Source organism: Vombatus ursinus, unplaced genomic scaffold, assembly GCF_900497805.2.
Source record: "Vombatus ursinus unplaced genomic scaffold, bare-nosed wombat genome assembly UNPS02014789.1, whole genome shotgun sequence".
NCBI classification, from domain to species: domain Eukaryota; kingdom Metazoa; phylum Chordata; class Mammalia; order Diprotodontia; family Vombatidae; genus Vombatus; species Vombatus ursinus.
The window spans coordinates 21801121-21817422 of record NW_020954567.1 but is presented as its reverse complement, the minus strand read 5'-3'; the positions used below and the strand labels follow the sequence as shown (position 1 = coordinate 21817422).

At 38.1% G+C, this 16302-nt stretch overlaps 1 long non-coding RNA gene across 1 annotated transcript in view; it reads left to right on the top strand.

Moving 5' to 3' along the window:
- Positions 1-12073, top strand: part of LOC114047649 — a 36731-nt gene extending 24658 nt beyond the window's left edge. The window contains exons 3-4 of the long non-coding RNA XR_003569641.1: positions 317-482; positions 11876-12073. This is a non-coding gene — a long non-coding RNA (uncharacterized LOC114047649). The remainder of the gene's footprint in view (positions 1-316; positions 483-11875) is intronic.
- Positions 12074-16302: the final 4229 nt, after the last annotated feature.

Sequence of the window (16302 nt, the reverse complement as noted above, 5' to 3'; positions counted from 1 at the left end):
CCTTATTCCAAATCTGACTTTCACAGATGAGTCACATTTCCCTAAAACAAGGGTACATCTGCCTCCTCAGGGTTCTAGCTTTAGGCTTCCCTCTCCCCATCAAGGATTTTGCAAAAGTCCTTGCATCCTCATTTGAACACAGCCAGCAGAAAAGAGGAAATGCCTCTATTTGGCTGGTCAGTGTCTCCATTTCAGCAGGCAATCAAAACTTCATCTCTTCAACATGTGGCTAGTGGATGGGAACCAGTAACAATGTTTATGCATACTCCAAGTCAAGGAGTAGAGCCCTAATGTTACATATTATCATGTCTTTCAGGAGGAGGTTCCCTAAACTCTTGCGTGTGGACTGGCAATGGGCAGGGTATATGCTGTGCCTGCTCCAAAGATGGGACTTGACACTCTTACACACAGACACAGACACAGACACAGATACAGACACAGACACAGACACAAAGAGACACACAGAAACTGGAAAAAAAAAGGTAGGCTCTAATGAATTTGGGGAATGATTGGATGAATTAAGGTATTTTCATGTCACAGGATATTAGTATAACATAAGAAATAACTAAAAGGACAGATTCAGAGAAGACCTGTATGAAGTGATCCAGAGTAAGTGAGCAAAACCAGGAGAACAATTTATAAAATGACTACAATAATATAAAGAAAAACGAGTTTGAAAGAATGAAGAACTTTGATCAGTGAATAACTCGTCATGACTCCAGAAGAATGAAGACGAAACGTGCTTCCAATCTCTTGTCAGACAGGTGATGGACTAGAGGTGCAGAATGAGACATACTTTTTCAGACATAGGCAATGTGTGACTTTTTGTTGCTTGACTACACTTATTATTATCATTATTATTTTTACAAGGAAGGGTTTTGTGAGATGGATCGTTGGAAGAAGTGGTGGCCAACGATAGTAACACAAAGAGAGAAAAAGAGAGAGAAAGAAAGAGAGAGACAGAGAGAGAGAGAGGAAGAAGAAAGAAAGGAGCATCAGTGAAACAATGGAAGGGTAAAAGGAAGAGAGCAGAGAGATATATATCACAGAGGACATGGAGAAGCAGGGCAGTTTTATTGTTGATGTATTGAATTTAGTGTGTGCTTTTGACTAATTTCATGTGCTGCTCTTATTTTCTGTTCCTTATTCACTGAGATGTTTATATTTGTTGATGTTTGTTAGGTTCATAATAAAATGGTAGAGAAAAAAAAACACATCATTTGTGACCTTTAAGAGAACAGATTTAATAGACTGGGGGTTGGAAATAAAATTTCAAGTGGTTCAGCAATAAGTAGGTGATAGAAAAAGCGTAGCAATGACAGTAGACTACCTATTCTATAAATTTAGCAGTGACAAAGAAAGGAAATATAGGATAATGATAATAATAGCAATAATGATACTAGTTAGCATTTGTCTAGTCCTTCAAGGTTTAATAGTACTTTATATCTAAGACCTTATTTGATCCTCACAAAAACCAAATGAAGGAGGTGCTATTAGTATCCCCATAGTGCTTTACATAAATTATCTCATTTGATCCTCACAACTATCCTATGAGGTAGATGTTAGTATTGTCCCCATTTTACACATGAAAAAAACTACCTGAGAGAGGTTAAGTGACTTGCCCAAAGTGAAATCATGTCTTCCTGACTCTAAGTCGGATAGTCCATCCACTGCACCACCTTGAGAGCATGGCAAGTTTATGGGGAAAAAAATTATGTTGGTTTTTTGAATGGGAGAACCTTGTAAGCATCAAGGAGGACTCCAGTAAACAGGGGAATATTGAAGATGATTAGGTGGATAGAAGAGAAAGATAATGATCAATGGGCCAAACTCTTACAGAACAGAGGGGAGAATAAGGCAATAAAGGTGTAAGTGACAGAGTTAGCCTTGGCAAGGAAGAAGGTCACCCCCCTCCTCTGACACTGAAACAAAGAATAAGAGAATACGCATAGAGAGATTTGGAAGTGTGGAGGATGAGTGAAGAAGGAGCACAAGAGCTCCTTCCCCTTCCTCTTACCTTTCTACATTTTGCTATCGGCACAGAAATTAAATCAGTATTGCCATTGCTTCTGGAAAGGACACGTCAATTAATTGACCATCCTATGAATCATTCATAACACTGAAGATCAATATTCCTTTCCTTGACCAGCCCAATCTCTGCTCTGAGCCCAAATGTCAAAGGAAAAGTAAATCATTCTCCTCCATATGTTTTCTTTCTCTCTTAGACTGTAAGTTCCTTGAGGGCAAGGACTATCTTACTTTTTTGTATTTTTATTCTCAGTGCTTATCACAGTGCCTGGCCCATAACAAACACTTAATAAATTCTTTATTTTTTTTTCTTCACTCATTCATTCCTTATGAAGGCACTTTTTAGACAGAGAAAGTATGCCTAAGCTAATTAGAAGTACTATGGTAGCATATTAATTCCTTCTCTCTTAAAAGTTGCAAATAAATAGTTAACAACTTTCTGTGAAAATCCGAAGACCATAAATAACTGGAACCAGGAAGGGGAGACAGAAATGGGTAAAGCAGCAGATGCAACAGCTCAGGCTAGTAGAAATAGTCCAAGGTAATTAACCAAGTAAACAGAGATTTAGTAAGCATTAGTAATCATCAATAGAATTGGAACTCAGCAGTGGGAGGAAAATCCAAAGTAACTGATAAATAAACAGGCAGATACTCAGTAAGTACAATGAATTAGCACTGGAGTAGAGCAGGGACATAATGAAACTTTCAATACTAGCATATAGTCTAATTGCTTGGTGCCCTATTCCATATCTATTCTTACACATACTCATGCCATTCTGAGTTGTGTAATATATCCTGCCACCTAATATGCCAGGCAGAACTGCATTTTTTCCTATAGAATAAGGAATTGTTAGGGTTAGATTGAGATGTTCTAAATAACAGTCGTAGTTTATTGGGCAAAGCCACTTAATTGTACCTAAGTGTTTCTATTTCTTTAAATCATGCTCTGTTACATAGTATATTCTTTATTAATTAGAAATTTAAGACAAGTGATATCTATTTCATTAGTGTGTTAAAGTTCTATATTAATAGAATTTAACTCTGCTATTCATACCTTAAGAAAGTCCGAATGATTGATTCATATAATCATACCTTAAACCACCACCATTTATCCCATGGCAGCTGCCCAGATTTTAGGCATAATATTTAGGAGGAGGTAATAAGCCTCAAGACCTGGCCTTGAAAATGTAAACTTCTGAGTAACAGCAAACATTAAACTTCTCTGCAATTTGATTTAAACTAGAAGAGAGATTATGACCTCTTTATAAACATATCCCATTATGTGCACCCCCTCCCCCTCCATTCAGGATTCTTTCTCTTGTTCTTCCTCTGCCTGATTCTAGTCACTTCTGAGCTTTTCCCCTACTTGCCTGTCTTTCATAGCACAGTATTACTGATCAACTAAACTCTAAATATATGACCTGTGACATATACATATACACATATATGTATATATGTGTATACATATATGTATATGTATATATATATAAAGTTTCTTTAGTGATTCTAATTTTTCAGCTCACTTCAAAATCAGTTTCTTTCCTAAAGAGACCAGATGCTTTTTCTTTCTGATCATTTTGAAACACATTTCAATAGAAGATGTACAGATGTACACATAAGTTGTAAAAGAGGTTTTTTTTTGGTTTTTTTTTTTTTCCAATAATAGAGGCTACATCATGGTAGCCAGTCTCCATGTCAGGAGTTGGATTATCACCTAAAATGAAGACTGAAATGGGTAATAGGAATGACATAAAGGGTCAAATGCTTTCAGAATAGACTTCACAAGGCTGTCTGCATTCTTTGGTTGTAAAATTTTGTTTTATCTGACATCATTTCAAAAACAAGTGTACTACTCTCTGAACTTTGGAGATTTAAAAAAAAAAATGGAGTATTTTTTTTTTTAAATATTAAAATTTGACCTGAATGCCAGAAATTAACATTACAGGGCAACGCTCTTGCAGTCCAATTTAAATGTCTTTTTATTTAAACCTTTTCTATTTATGGCCTTCTGTTCTTGGATCAGGGCAGTAGCATTCCTGAACTAAGATGCATATGCCCATGCAATAGCAACTGGAACTAACCATGGAGAATTCTTCACAGGTATTTTCAGGTCTTGCTTCCAAAGATAGCCAACTTGGAACAGATGACTTTTTAGCTTTTTAAAGGAGGCTTCCCCCAAATCTCACCTTGGAATTTCATGGTCATCATTTCAAAGCTATTAACATTGTTCTTTTTATAGAAAACAAAGAAGAAAACATAACAATCCTTTCAATGCTCTTTTCTCCTCATTTCCCAGGACAAACTCCAAGGTACAATTTGGATGGGTTCAAACAAGAAAAGCACAAAGAAGGGGTGGGAAGTGAAGAAGAGGAAGTCCCCATGCCCATGGATTGGCTTCTACCTCTCTATTCCCAGAACCAGGGTAGCCTTGCCTCCAGTCCCCACCCCCACTCCCACCACCCAGAGAGATTATTCTGTGGCTTTGGCAGTGGGACAACAACCTAAGGAAAGGCAAGACCATGTATAGTACCGCATTTTCTCGTCCAGCCCAACCCAAGATTATTTTGCTGTGAGCCTGTCACTGTGGGAAAATTGCTAAAGTGTAAAGTTTCTTTCTTTGTCCGCCCTGTGCTCCATTTACCAAAGAGCCAAGTTTCTAACAGAGCCGCCTCTCAGAGAGCTCATGAATGACTCCATTTTCTCACAGTGGCCCCTGCTTGCCCATTGTCAAACTGTCAGATCCACTTGTATAGGTGTTCTCTGCAGGAAGGAGCTGTTATGTAATGCCTGCCGAAGGGACGTTGAGGGAGAGAGAAGGATGGGAGAAACAGAGAAAGAAAGAGAAAAACAGAGTGACAGAAAGACAGAAGAAGGGACAGAGGCAGAGACAGAGACAGAGAAAGAGAAAGAGAGAAAGGAAGGGAGAGAAAAAGAGAGGAAGACAGAGAGAAATGGAAGAGACAGACACACAGAGAGAAAAGAAAGACACAGAGAGGCAGAGACAGAGACAGACAGACAGACACCCACCCACACTCACAGCGTAATGAAGAACAAAATGTCCTCCATTTTGTCAGTCAGTATTAGGACGCCTGTGCAGCGCTTTTGCTTTAGGATTCACACTATGCTTCATAATCATCCTCCATCACCTACCCTTACTCTCATCTTTAATTAATATGAATTGATTGTTGAGTTCTCTAGGTACCCACTGCAATCAATTTCTCCTTTTCTATTTCATAACAGGGATGTGGCATGATAGTACCAAATGCTAGACTTGGAGTCAGGAAGACCTGAATTCAAATCTTGCCTCAGATATTTAACCATTTGTGTGACTCTGAGAAAGTCACTTAACCTCTCTATGGCTCAGTTTCCTCACCTATAAAATGGGAATAATAATAGCACCTATCTCACAAGGTTGTTGTAAAGGTTACACACACACACACACACACACACACACACACACACACACACACACATGATTAAAAAGGTTTGAGAGACATGGTGTCTGGGTAACTTAATCATTTTATTAATAAGGTCAGAAGGTTATTGATAAAAGGATAGTCATTTGGCCATCTCTCTTAGACAAAAGACAATCATGGCAGCAGGGCTCACCATTTATATACCCTTCTGAGGAGTAGGTGTTCAATGAGGGACTGAGGGTGACTTCCTGTCATCCTGGACAGAGAAATTATCTGTAGACACAGACCAAACACAGCCTTGGGCTATCTAGACAAAAGGATCTGTCCCCACCCAAGCCTGAATAGAACACAACTGGCTTCTTCACTTTAGATTAAATTCCTTGTAAGGTTGGGTGGAGTCTGACTGGGAGGTGAGTTAATTCATTCTCATGATCAGTAATGTCCTTCAAGGACTGAACTTAAAATCAGGACTTTGGAAGAAGGAGAGAACTCTGAATCTCCTCAACATATTGGTTATTAATAATCATTTCTCTCAATAAATAGACACATGTAGACACATATGTCTATATATAACAGATATATATATAGATTTATTCATATGCCTCTTTCTATAGATATATATGTATATACGTGTATGTATACATATATATACATACACACATATAATATTTTGCAAACCTTAAAGCATTACAAAAATGGTAGCTGCTATTGTTATTATTGTCCTTCTTTATGTTGTCTTTGAAATCTTTACCAAAGTTTAAGATGATGCCTCTCAGAAACATTTAGTTTCCCTCTTCTCCCTCACAAATTTCAATATGGAGTGATCAGTTCCATTGAAGTCACCTTCATTTCTACTTCAGCATCTGGTTCTTCTTTCTTGGTTAGAATCAGGTTGCAGAATTTCAGTTTCCTCTCATCACTTCCTCTACTTTTTGAAGACTGACGTTATCTTCAAAGCCAGTCAAAAATTGCTCAACTTTTAGGAGAGAAAACTCCAGATGTCTGAATAGTTAAGTCCCCCATGAGTACTACAGCATACCTCTGTTTCAGACTTGCGATGCTGCTTAAAACTCCATCTATAACTTACTTCTGTCCAAGTGAACTATAATAAAATCCCTCCAGTGATCCTCACTCAAATGCTCTCTTCCCTGTTTCCCACCTTGCCTCAGGTTCTGGGATTTCCTCAAATGAGTATATCTTCTTAATATATATAATGTTTACTATGCTTCTTATTTTAATCTACTCTGTTTTTTTTAAATGAAATCTACTGTTCTATAACCCTATTTCATCTACAAATCTCACTCTACCAAATCTTAACAATCTCTCCTGTGCCAAATTTGCCTCCTTTTGTTAGGATCTCTAGTTTACCTTGTTTATTACCTATACTTTGAGGGTATGTTTGTTACCTAGAAATCAAAGGACGTGGGTTTTATTGATGCTTTTCTTCTTGGACATTATTTCTTGTGAATGACAGGTTATTTCAACTGTTATTCTTTCATAACACATCCACCTGTTTGGATTGGGCCATTTTCATCTCTATGGACATGACTTCTGATTGGCTAAGAGAACACTGAGCCGTGATGTATACCTTCACACATAGAGAAGGGCTGTCTTCAGATGATGGTTAGAGGATTTTAGAAGAGGTGGTCAGGGGAGAGAAGTGCAGACTTTTGAATGTCAGCAGATCTCTCTGTAGTTTCAGGCATGTGGATAGAAAGCCCCCAACTTGTCCCTTGACTTCAAGTGTTTGTGACCTGAAAGAATGCTAAGGGGAACTCATCCTTGGTGATATTTTTCTTCTTGATTGAGCTGAGGCATTTTTATCTTGCTCCCAAGTTAAAATGTTCATTTACTTTTGTGTATTCTTTGGTCTACTCTAATCTATATAATGCTCCTAATTTATTTTTACTGATTACTTTGATAAAGAGATGTGTTAGCTATTCATGATAGTCTTGTGTAACTAGAAACTGGTAAGAGAGAGCTTAGCTGGTGATAGTAAGCTCTAAGTAAGATAAATGGTATTTATCTTGTACTTCAAAGTATTGTACCCAAAGATTACCAATGTTTGAAGTGTGGAAGATAGATATAATTCTAGCTTAGTATCCATCTTGGAGAGAGAAAAGAGAAGAAGTAAACATCTAGGCACTGCCCTTATCCTACTCCCTACCAAGGTAGAAATCATAGTTTCTCTTAGAGAGGTGTGGACCAGATCCCACACCAAATCAATGCATTTCATATGTGAATAAAGCCATCTTTTTATTAAATGGCTTCTGACATACATATTCATATTTCTTTCTGTGTTGTACTTGCTACTCTATAATATTTGGAAATTTATATTGGAAGATACATTGTAGGCAGATTTCTTTCTCTCCTTCCCTTTTCAGTTTAAAGTATTTTTGATCAGATGTACAAGACACAAGTAAAATACATACATACATACATATATATGTATATGTGTGTGTGTGTATACATATATATATATATATATATATTTAACCAATGTTCATTCTTGACTAAACATCTATACATTGGGCTGTGGTTCAAAAAACAAAATTCCATTCTTAAACTTTTTTTTTAAGGAGTTTTGGGGTGTTTTGTTGGTAGTAGGAGATCTTGCCATTTGTTAGTATATAAAGGATAGTGAGCTTATGGGGTATAATTCTAGCTACACAATTGTGTCCTTCTAGGTATCCAGTAGAGGCTAAACTTTTTGTAAGTTACAGTGATATGTTGTACAATTTCCAGTACTTGAGTGCAAGGCTCATCAATCAATAAGTCCAGGCTCCATAAAGGTAACCTTTCTATAATTTCTTATGGCAATGATCTGCTCCTGAATCATCAACACCCTTTGGCTTCTCTGAATAGACTGACATGACTCAGCCATTTGTTCAACATGCCTTTGTTGATAAATTATTGGATGAGTTCATGTGGATGTTGTTCATGGAACATCTTTTGATTACACTTTTGGATCAAATGACAGAATGGGTGTGACATGCTTTGCAAATCTTAATGTATTCCATAAATGTTAGCTATAATAATAATTGTTATTATTGTCAAGTTGCACAGGATGGACAAGCATAGATAGATTGTGATCTGTATTATTGGAAGGAACTCTCAAACTGATGAGATTGAAGATTCTTGTACTGAGTATAATGGCAACAATAATAACAGCATCACTACTATACTACTACTACTACTACTACTACTACTACTACTACTAATGATGATGATGTCATTTCATAAGTTCTAGTCAGAAATAAAGACTTTTTGGCACATTTAATAAATCTAGTGGTGTATGCTTTTTATCAGATTTTACCTTATGAACTGAAATCTGTTTATTCCAAAAGTTTTCATATCAACTTTAACTTCTTTATTCTGTGCACTGAGAATATCTCTCAATGTTCTTCCTCCTTTCTGAGAAGAAAGTGTTAATTTTTCTACTGCTGCCTCAGAGTAAGCCATGTGTCTCTTTAATATTGTGTTAGTTTTTGTTTGAGTATTTTCCAAATCCATTTCAAAAGTATACCTTAAGACTAGAATTGCATTAGAATTAATTGCCCAAAATACATTCTTTCCATTAAGCTTTGACTTTAGGATGCCAGTCACAGCCCTAACATGTGCAGCACTGGGCTTTCTCCTTCATAACCTTAGTTCAGGGAATCTTCCCTATAGAAGAACAAGGTACTTGCAACTCTTTCCTTCATCCATTGGTTCAATTTGGCCTCTGGATTCAAACTCCAAGCCTTCATTCTCTCTTCTTGGTGCAAATTAAGAATTTTACACTATTTAAATATTATTGGAGAAAGTTTGCATGAGATAAAATAGCTGATTTAATGTGCTTTTAAGTGTTTATAGGTCTAATAATAATAATGATAATAGCTAGCACTTATATAATCCTAATGTTTGCAAAGTGCTTTACAAATCTTAACTTATTTTATCCTTACAACAACCATGGAAGGTAGGTGCTATTATTATCCTCTTTTCATAGATGAGGTAATAGAGGCAGACAGGTCAGGTAACTTGCCAAAGGTCACACAATTAGTGAGCACCTGAAGACAGATCAATACTTAGGGTTTCCTGATTCCTGGTGCACCTAGCTGCCCTAGCTAGCAATGCAAGTTATGAAAAGTTTCCAGAGCATATCAACATTTGATCAGTAATGTGCTGGGACCAACTTGTACAGGGCTCTGGAAAGCCATTTGTTAAATTTTCAGTATAAGCATTTATATCTTGGAAATCAGCAAATGCTAGAAATCAAGGCTTGATTTATTGTTTTGTTGGTTTTGTAGACTTAAGAAAATGATGAAGAAAATGTTTATAATAAAGATTAAACTTAAAATTGTATTGTGTATACATGTTATTTTTTAGAGTGTCAATTGTTAAACATTTATCAGCACACCCCTACATATAAAATTAACATATATTAGGAGGGGGTCACTGGTATTCTCACCTTCTGGCAATAAATTTATGAGATCTGTTAAGAAAGGTGAGATCAGGCTTTCCTCACAGAGGAAGCTGGTAAAATGTTTTATTATTAATTCATGTATCATTGGGAAGGGTTTGAGTCAATAAATATGGATTTTATCAAGACCTACCACTTTCCAGTTTTGCAGAGAAACTAGATTTTCAGTCACCTCCCTGGATGTGATCATTTTATAGTCTATTATGCCAACTGCATTCAAGCTTTTATTTTCATATTTGATACAATTCATGTTTATATCGTACTGGAATTCTTTCAGCCATACAGATAATCAGAAATTTCCAAATCCTCCTTCAGGGGTTCTCTTTCTCCCCTAATTTCTATGCTTCTAAAACATCTATAATGTTTTTGATTGATGTTGTATCATTTATTTTGTTCTTTGTGATGCTTTAACTTCTTGTGCCACTTTAACCTTTGGGTTTTCAATTTTAATTGCTGATTAAGGGTATCAAGGATTTCTGATTTTATTTCATTCATTTATCTATCTATCTATCTATCTATCTATCTATCTATCTATCTATCTATCTATCTATCTATCTATTTCCCAAATTCCATTCCATGTGTGTCTCTTTCTTTGCCTTTAAGTGGTCAATGAGGTTTTCAAGTTTTCTATTGGTTCTATCAGACAGAGATTGACGTCATTTTCCAATGTCTTTTCACAGGTATTGAGTAGTTTTCTCAAGCAGCTTCTGTCATGCTTGTAATGATGCCTTTCCTTAGGAGCATTCTTAGAGAGTGTCCCCTTTTTTCCAATGGTCCTTACTATCTTGGCATTGGCTGTAGCATTTACTGTTGTGTGCAGGTCCTGAATGTTTTTATGGTCTGCCAAATACTGTGGGAGATCACATTCATTCATTGATGATGGTTAGAATGTCTTTGAATTATTTTGTTGCATCATCAAACTCAAAAAGAGCTTTCCCAAATTCTTGTCCATATATGTCTACCTACTTTTCAAAACCATTTGAGATATCAATATGAGTTGGAGTTGGCCACCCAACCAAGTATGTGGGGGCTGAGTCAAGATGGAATGAACCATGTTCCAGGATAACAAATCATCCAGCATGGAATGAGAAGGGAGAAGGGGAGTGGTTCTGGTGGACTGACAACCAAATAGATGGGAGTGTTGCCCATTCATTCATTCATCATTCATTCAATAGGCATTTATCCTGTGCCCACCATATACCATGAACTGTGCCAGGCACTTGAGATACAGAGTTAAAAAGTAATTCTCAAATGACTTACATTGTGTTGGAAAACTTCACACAAATAGATAGATAGATAGATAGATAGATAGATAGATAGATATAGCTATAGATATGCAATCATACATATGTGTATGTGTATAAATATATAAGCACAAAATATAAGCAAAGTATATAAAAAGTAATTTCTGGGGGATGTCACTAACAATTGAGGAGATTGGGATAGGATTCTCTTTGGGGGTGGCACTTGAATTGACCTTTGAAGAAAGCTAGAAACTCTATAAGGATCAAATTAGATAATATTTGTAAAATGTTTAGCATAGTGTCGGACATATAGTAAGCACATAATAAAAGTTTGTTCCCTTCCCCAGGTATGTGGAATAGCCTGTACAACGGAACTGAACAAGAAATGGAATGTCAAGTACCTGGAACAGCAGATAGGCTGGTTTGGCTGGAACAGAGAGCATGTGAAAGACAGTGATGTTCTATAAGCCTAGAAAGGCAGCCTAGGCCAGATTGTGAAGGATGTTAAATGCCAAACAGAAGCTTTTGCATTTTATCCTCAAAACAATATGCATGGAGAGGAGGATAGAAGATGGAGTATGTGAGGAACAAAGAGGCCAGTTGGGTCGGAAGGCAGAATGAGGGAGTTGGAATAATGGCCAATGGGGATGGAAGAATAGATTGGAACCAGGTTAAATAGAACTTTAAAAGCTAAACAATGTTTTGTTTTTGTTTTTAAATCCTAGAAGCAATAGTAATCTACTGCAAAGAAAGCAGTGTCAGGAAAACCCAAGGAACGAAGAGTATCCAGGAGGAAGGAATGGTCAGCAGTGTCAAATGCTTTAGAGAGGGATCAAGAAGCATGAGGACCAAGAACAGGCCAGTGATTTGGAAATGAAGAAATCATTGTTGAGTTCTGTTAATGCAACCCAGACTGCTAATTTGATTTACATTTTAAAAATATATATTTTATTCCTTACATGTTAAAACAATTTTTGACATTTTTTTAAAGTTTTGAGTTCCAAGTTTTATCCTTCTCTCCCCTTCCCACTCCCTAATCAATTTACATTTGCTACAAACACAATGTCCTTGGAAGCAAGGCGACGACATTTTCACCTTTGCATCCCAGGAACCTAGAGTAGGTGGTGAGCAAATAGTTATTGGACTGGATTGAATTTATATAGACGTCTCATCTCTCCGACTAACCCATAGGGTCTTTCAGAGGAGAGGCCCTAGTGCCTTCAGTGTTATATTCCCCACTGTGCCTAACATAGTGCCTTCACCCACATAGAGTGTGCTCCATAAACATTTCTTGAATGTCTGTTTCTCAGGAGGCTGCCCAGGGGGACCAGAAGTAACAGTCACACGTGCCCCTCAGCCCCATACTTGATAGCATCTGATCATAACACAATGAGACTTGAGAGAGATTAAAGAGATCCCAGGCAAAGTTCCAACCTCTTTGCTTAATGAGGGGATAAGTAATTACTGCCCTTGGAGAGGGAAGGGAGAATGGAGGACACAAAACAATGGCCTTGTTTTCTGTCCTCTTGGTTTGTAGTTTGCCTTAGCCTGAACTAAGCTTCTTACTTTGTAGGAAAGGAGTATTGCAGGCATGTGATTTCACCAGTGTGGGGAGAATCACTCTCTCCACCAAGGCAGATCAGCAGCAACTCCTCTGTAACCAAACCAGTAAAATCTTTGCCTCTGCCTGCCTCCTCCCCTTCCCCCTCCCCACCCTCAAGTTGCCTAAGACAGGGAAGTAGAAAGCTGGCCTGGGATTTCCCTCGCAGAAGCACCTCAGGACTTATCAGGTGGCACAGGAACCCTGCCTGCTGTTTCACGTGTACCCATTTGGGAGAAAGGTACATGGTGAAATACATTAGCCTGTGATAGAGACAGCACAGAGGCTAACTCTCCTTTCACTCCCCAGGAGGGAGAAATTGTTACCTCAGCAACAAAATGTACTTTTGCATTCCCTGAGTGAATGAAAGAGCCTTTTCCCTTATCTGATGGAGAGCCAGCCAAAAATACATATTTCTGCCACTGTATCTCTTCTCTTCTCTTCTCTTCTCTTCTCTTCTCTTCTCTTCTCTTCACTTCTCTCTCCTCTTTCTCTTTCTCTTTTCTTTCACTCTCACTCTTTCTCTTTCTCTCTCTCTCTCTTTAATTGTATCCTCCATCACACTTTATTGCCAAATTTAGGAAAACAGGAAAGAAAAAAAAACCTGATGTGACCACATAGGATGGGTTGTCTTCCTTGCACCCTGTAATTAGCCAGACCATTCTTTAGGAAGAGTACAAAATAGAATGATTTCTCAGCATTCTTCACTTTCCATCTTCCTGCTGAGCATAAGACCAGAGTGATATCTTAAACAGAGGCAAAAGCCTTAGAGAGGAAATTTGGAATGCCATCAAGGCTATTCTTAAGCTTGCTTTCACAGAGAAATTACCTAGTAATGATTTATTAATGTTAAAAACAAAGGCTACATTGAGGTCAGTGACAGTGTCACCTAAATTCCATTCATCATAATCTGGGGCATGAGGATTCCTTTTGGGGTACAATCAAGGGCCATTCATTCTGCAGACTGACTTGGAGGGCTCCTAAATACAAGGGCTTATGTTTTACACTCAGGAAGACAAGGAAACTGGCTAATCTAGAAACCAATCTAGAACCAGCAGACTTTAAGAACCTCTGAAAGAACCAATCTTCAGGGAGCTTGATAAGGATGTATACAGTGGTAAGTAAAATTTCTTTGGTTTGATGACATCTCTTCAATGATCAGTCTTTAGCTGTTACTGTTTATATCTGGCTCTTTCTCCCTTAGGCGGGGGAGAAAGCCTGTGTAATCAGGCTGCCTCTAATTCAAAATGCTAGGTGAGAGTGGGGGAAAAAAAGGATCTGGCATTAAGCCCCCACTGGAGCTTAATCTTCAACGCCTCAATTTGGCAGCATTCCCAATGACAGAATTCAGATTAATGAATTGTTAGGACTTGTTAGGAACTACTACATGCAAGGTACTCTGCTAGATGTTAGGGATTTAAGGGCAAAATGAAAAAGTCACTGCCCTCAAGATGTTTGGGAAAGGGGGAAGGAATTGACAACCAGAGGCATAATGTAGGCTATTTGAAGGGGCACTTTGAAGAATAATAACCACTGTGAGGCAAGGAGGGGAATCAGGGAAGGTTCTCTGTAGGAAGTAACACTCAAGTTGAGCCTTGAAGGAAGCTCAGAATTCTAAGAGGTAAAGGTAAGGTGGGAATGAATTCTACACGTGTGGGAGTGGTTGCTCAAATACCCAGAGGAAGAGATGGAATCCAGGCCTCGGATTCCATTAACTAAGAGAGAGACCAGGAAGAGCAAAGATTAGCTATAAAGGCCTTTGAGGTGCTGTTGTAATGACTAGCTGCATTACAGAAAGGAAGGAATGTTTTGTTTTGTTTTTTTAAAATCAAATGCACAAGTACAGGATAGGGGGACGTATGACTAGATAATAATGACTTAGAAGAAGAACTTGGGGTCTTAGTGTTTTATAAGCTCAACATGAGCCAGCAGTATGATGTGACTGACATTAGAAAGGTAATGCAGGATTAAGAAAAGTCATAGTGTCTAGAATAGGTGTGTGTGTATGGGGCGGGGGGAGCAATGGCTCCTGCTGGATGACATCAGAAGTGTTGTGATCAAGGCTCAACTTGGGTGTTGGGGGACCATGTGTTTTGAATTTCATAGTTCCAGTATATCTAGAGGACAAATACGATGGTGAGGGGACTGGAGAATATACCCTACGAGGACTAGTTGAAAGAATTGGGGGATATTTCTGTCGGAAAAATAGAAGACTCTTATCTTAGAGACAGCCTGGTATAGCAGGTAAAATCTTGGCACCACAATCAGGATGACCTGTGTTCAAGCTCCATCTTTGACACAGACTAGCGGGGTAACACTGGCCAAGTCACTTAATCTCTGAGTGCCCCAGCCAACTCTCTGAGACTATTAATTGCAGAACAGTTGCTGGTCTACATTGGTAGAGTGAGTTTCTTTACCAGGGAACCCCCGACACTGAGGAGAGTGGGAGGGAGGGTGAGGACAGAGAATAGATTCAGGGAGGACATGATGGCTGTCTTCAAGCATCTGAAGGACCATCATATAGAAAAGGTTTTAGACTTGTTCTTCTTGGCCCTGGAGGGCAGAACAAGGAATAATGTGGATAAACTACAGGGATCTCAGAATGAGAAGAGACCTCAAAGGTCATCTGTCTGAATAAGAATCTATTCTATGGAGAGACAGGCTAGGGTTTGATGTAGGGAGAAGCTTGCCATCAATAAGAGCCATCCAGTGCTGGAATACACCTGCATAAGAGACACTGTGCTCCTCATCATGAGTGTTCTTCAAGGTCTTCAAGGGTGGATGACCACTTGTCACGTATATTATAGTGGGGATTATTTTCAGGGGACAGGTTGGATGAAATGACTTCTAAGGTTCCTTCCAACTTGGAGATTCTAAGGTCTGTGATGCTGCCCTCTTGGATCAGGTCTGGAGAGAATGCTAGGAGACTGCTCTCTGTTGCCAGGGAGGTTGCTAAGACACAAGCTAGGTGATGCAGTGATGGGCTTGGAGCCAGGGAGACCTGAGTTCTAATCTTGCCTCTGACATTTGCTAGCTGTGTGATCCTGGGCAAATCTCTAAACCTCTCTCAGCCTCAGTTTTCTCATCTGTAAGATGGAGATAATGATTGTATCTACATCATAGGGTTGTTGAGAGGACCAAATGAGATAATACATGTGGAGTACTTTGTGCAAACCTTAAAGTTATATAAATAACATTTTTATGGTATTTTATATTTGTTACAGGTTATATTTATATACATTATATTATATATAAAAATACTTACACAAATATATAAATACTTATATAAAACCTACATAAATAACATATAAATATCTTAAAGTTACATAAATGCTAGCCAGTATTATTAGTACTTGAATATTGATATTCAGGTTGCTCCAGGTTCTTTTCCCAAGAGGAAGGTACAGGAGTCCTGGCAAAATCCCTCTGAGTAACCATGGGGCATTTGCTGACCTTAGAATGACCTTTCTCCTACAATTTTGCCAGACTACAGTGTTCCTACCCTTTGGGGGTAATGATGTATATGTATTTATGGAAATGGACACATGAATG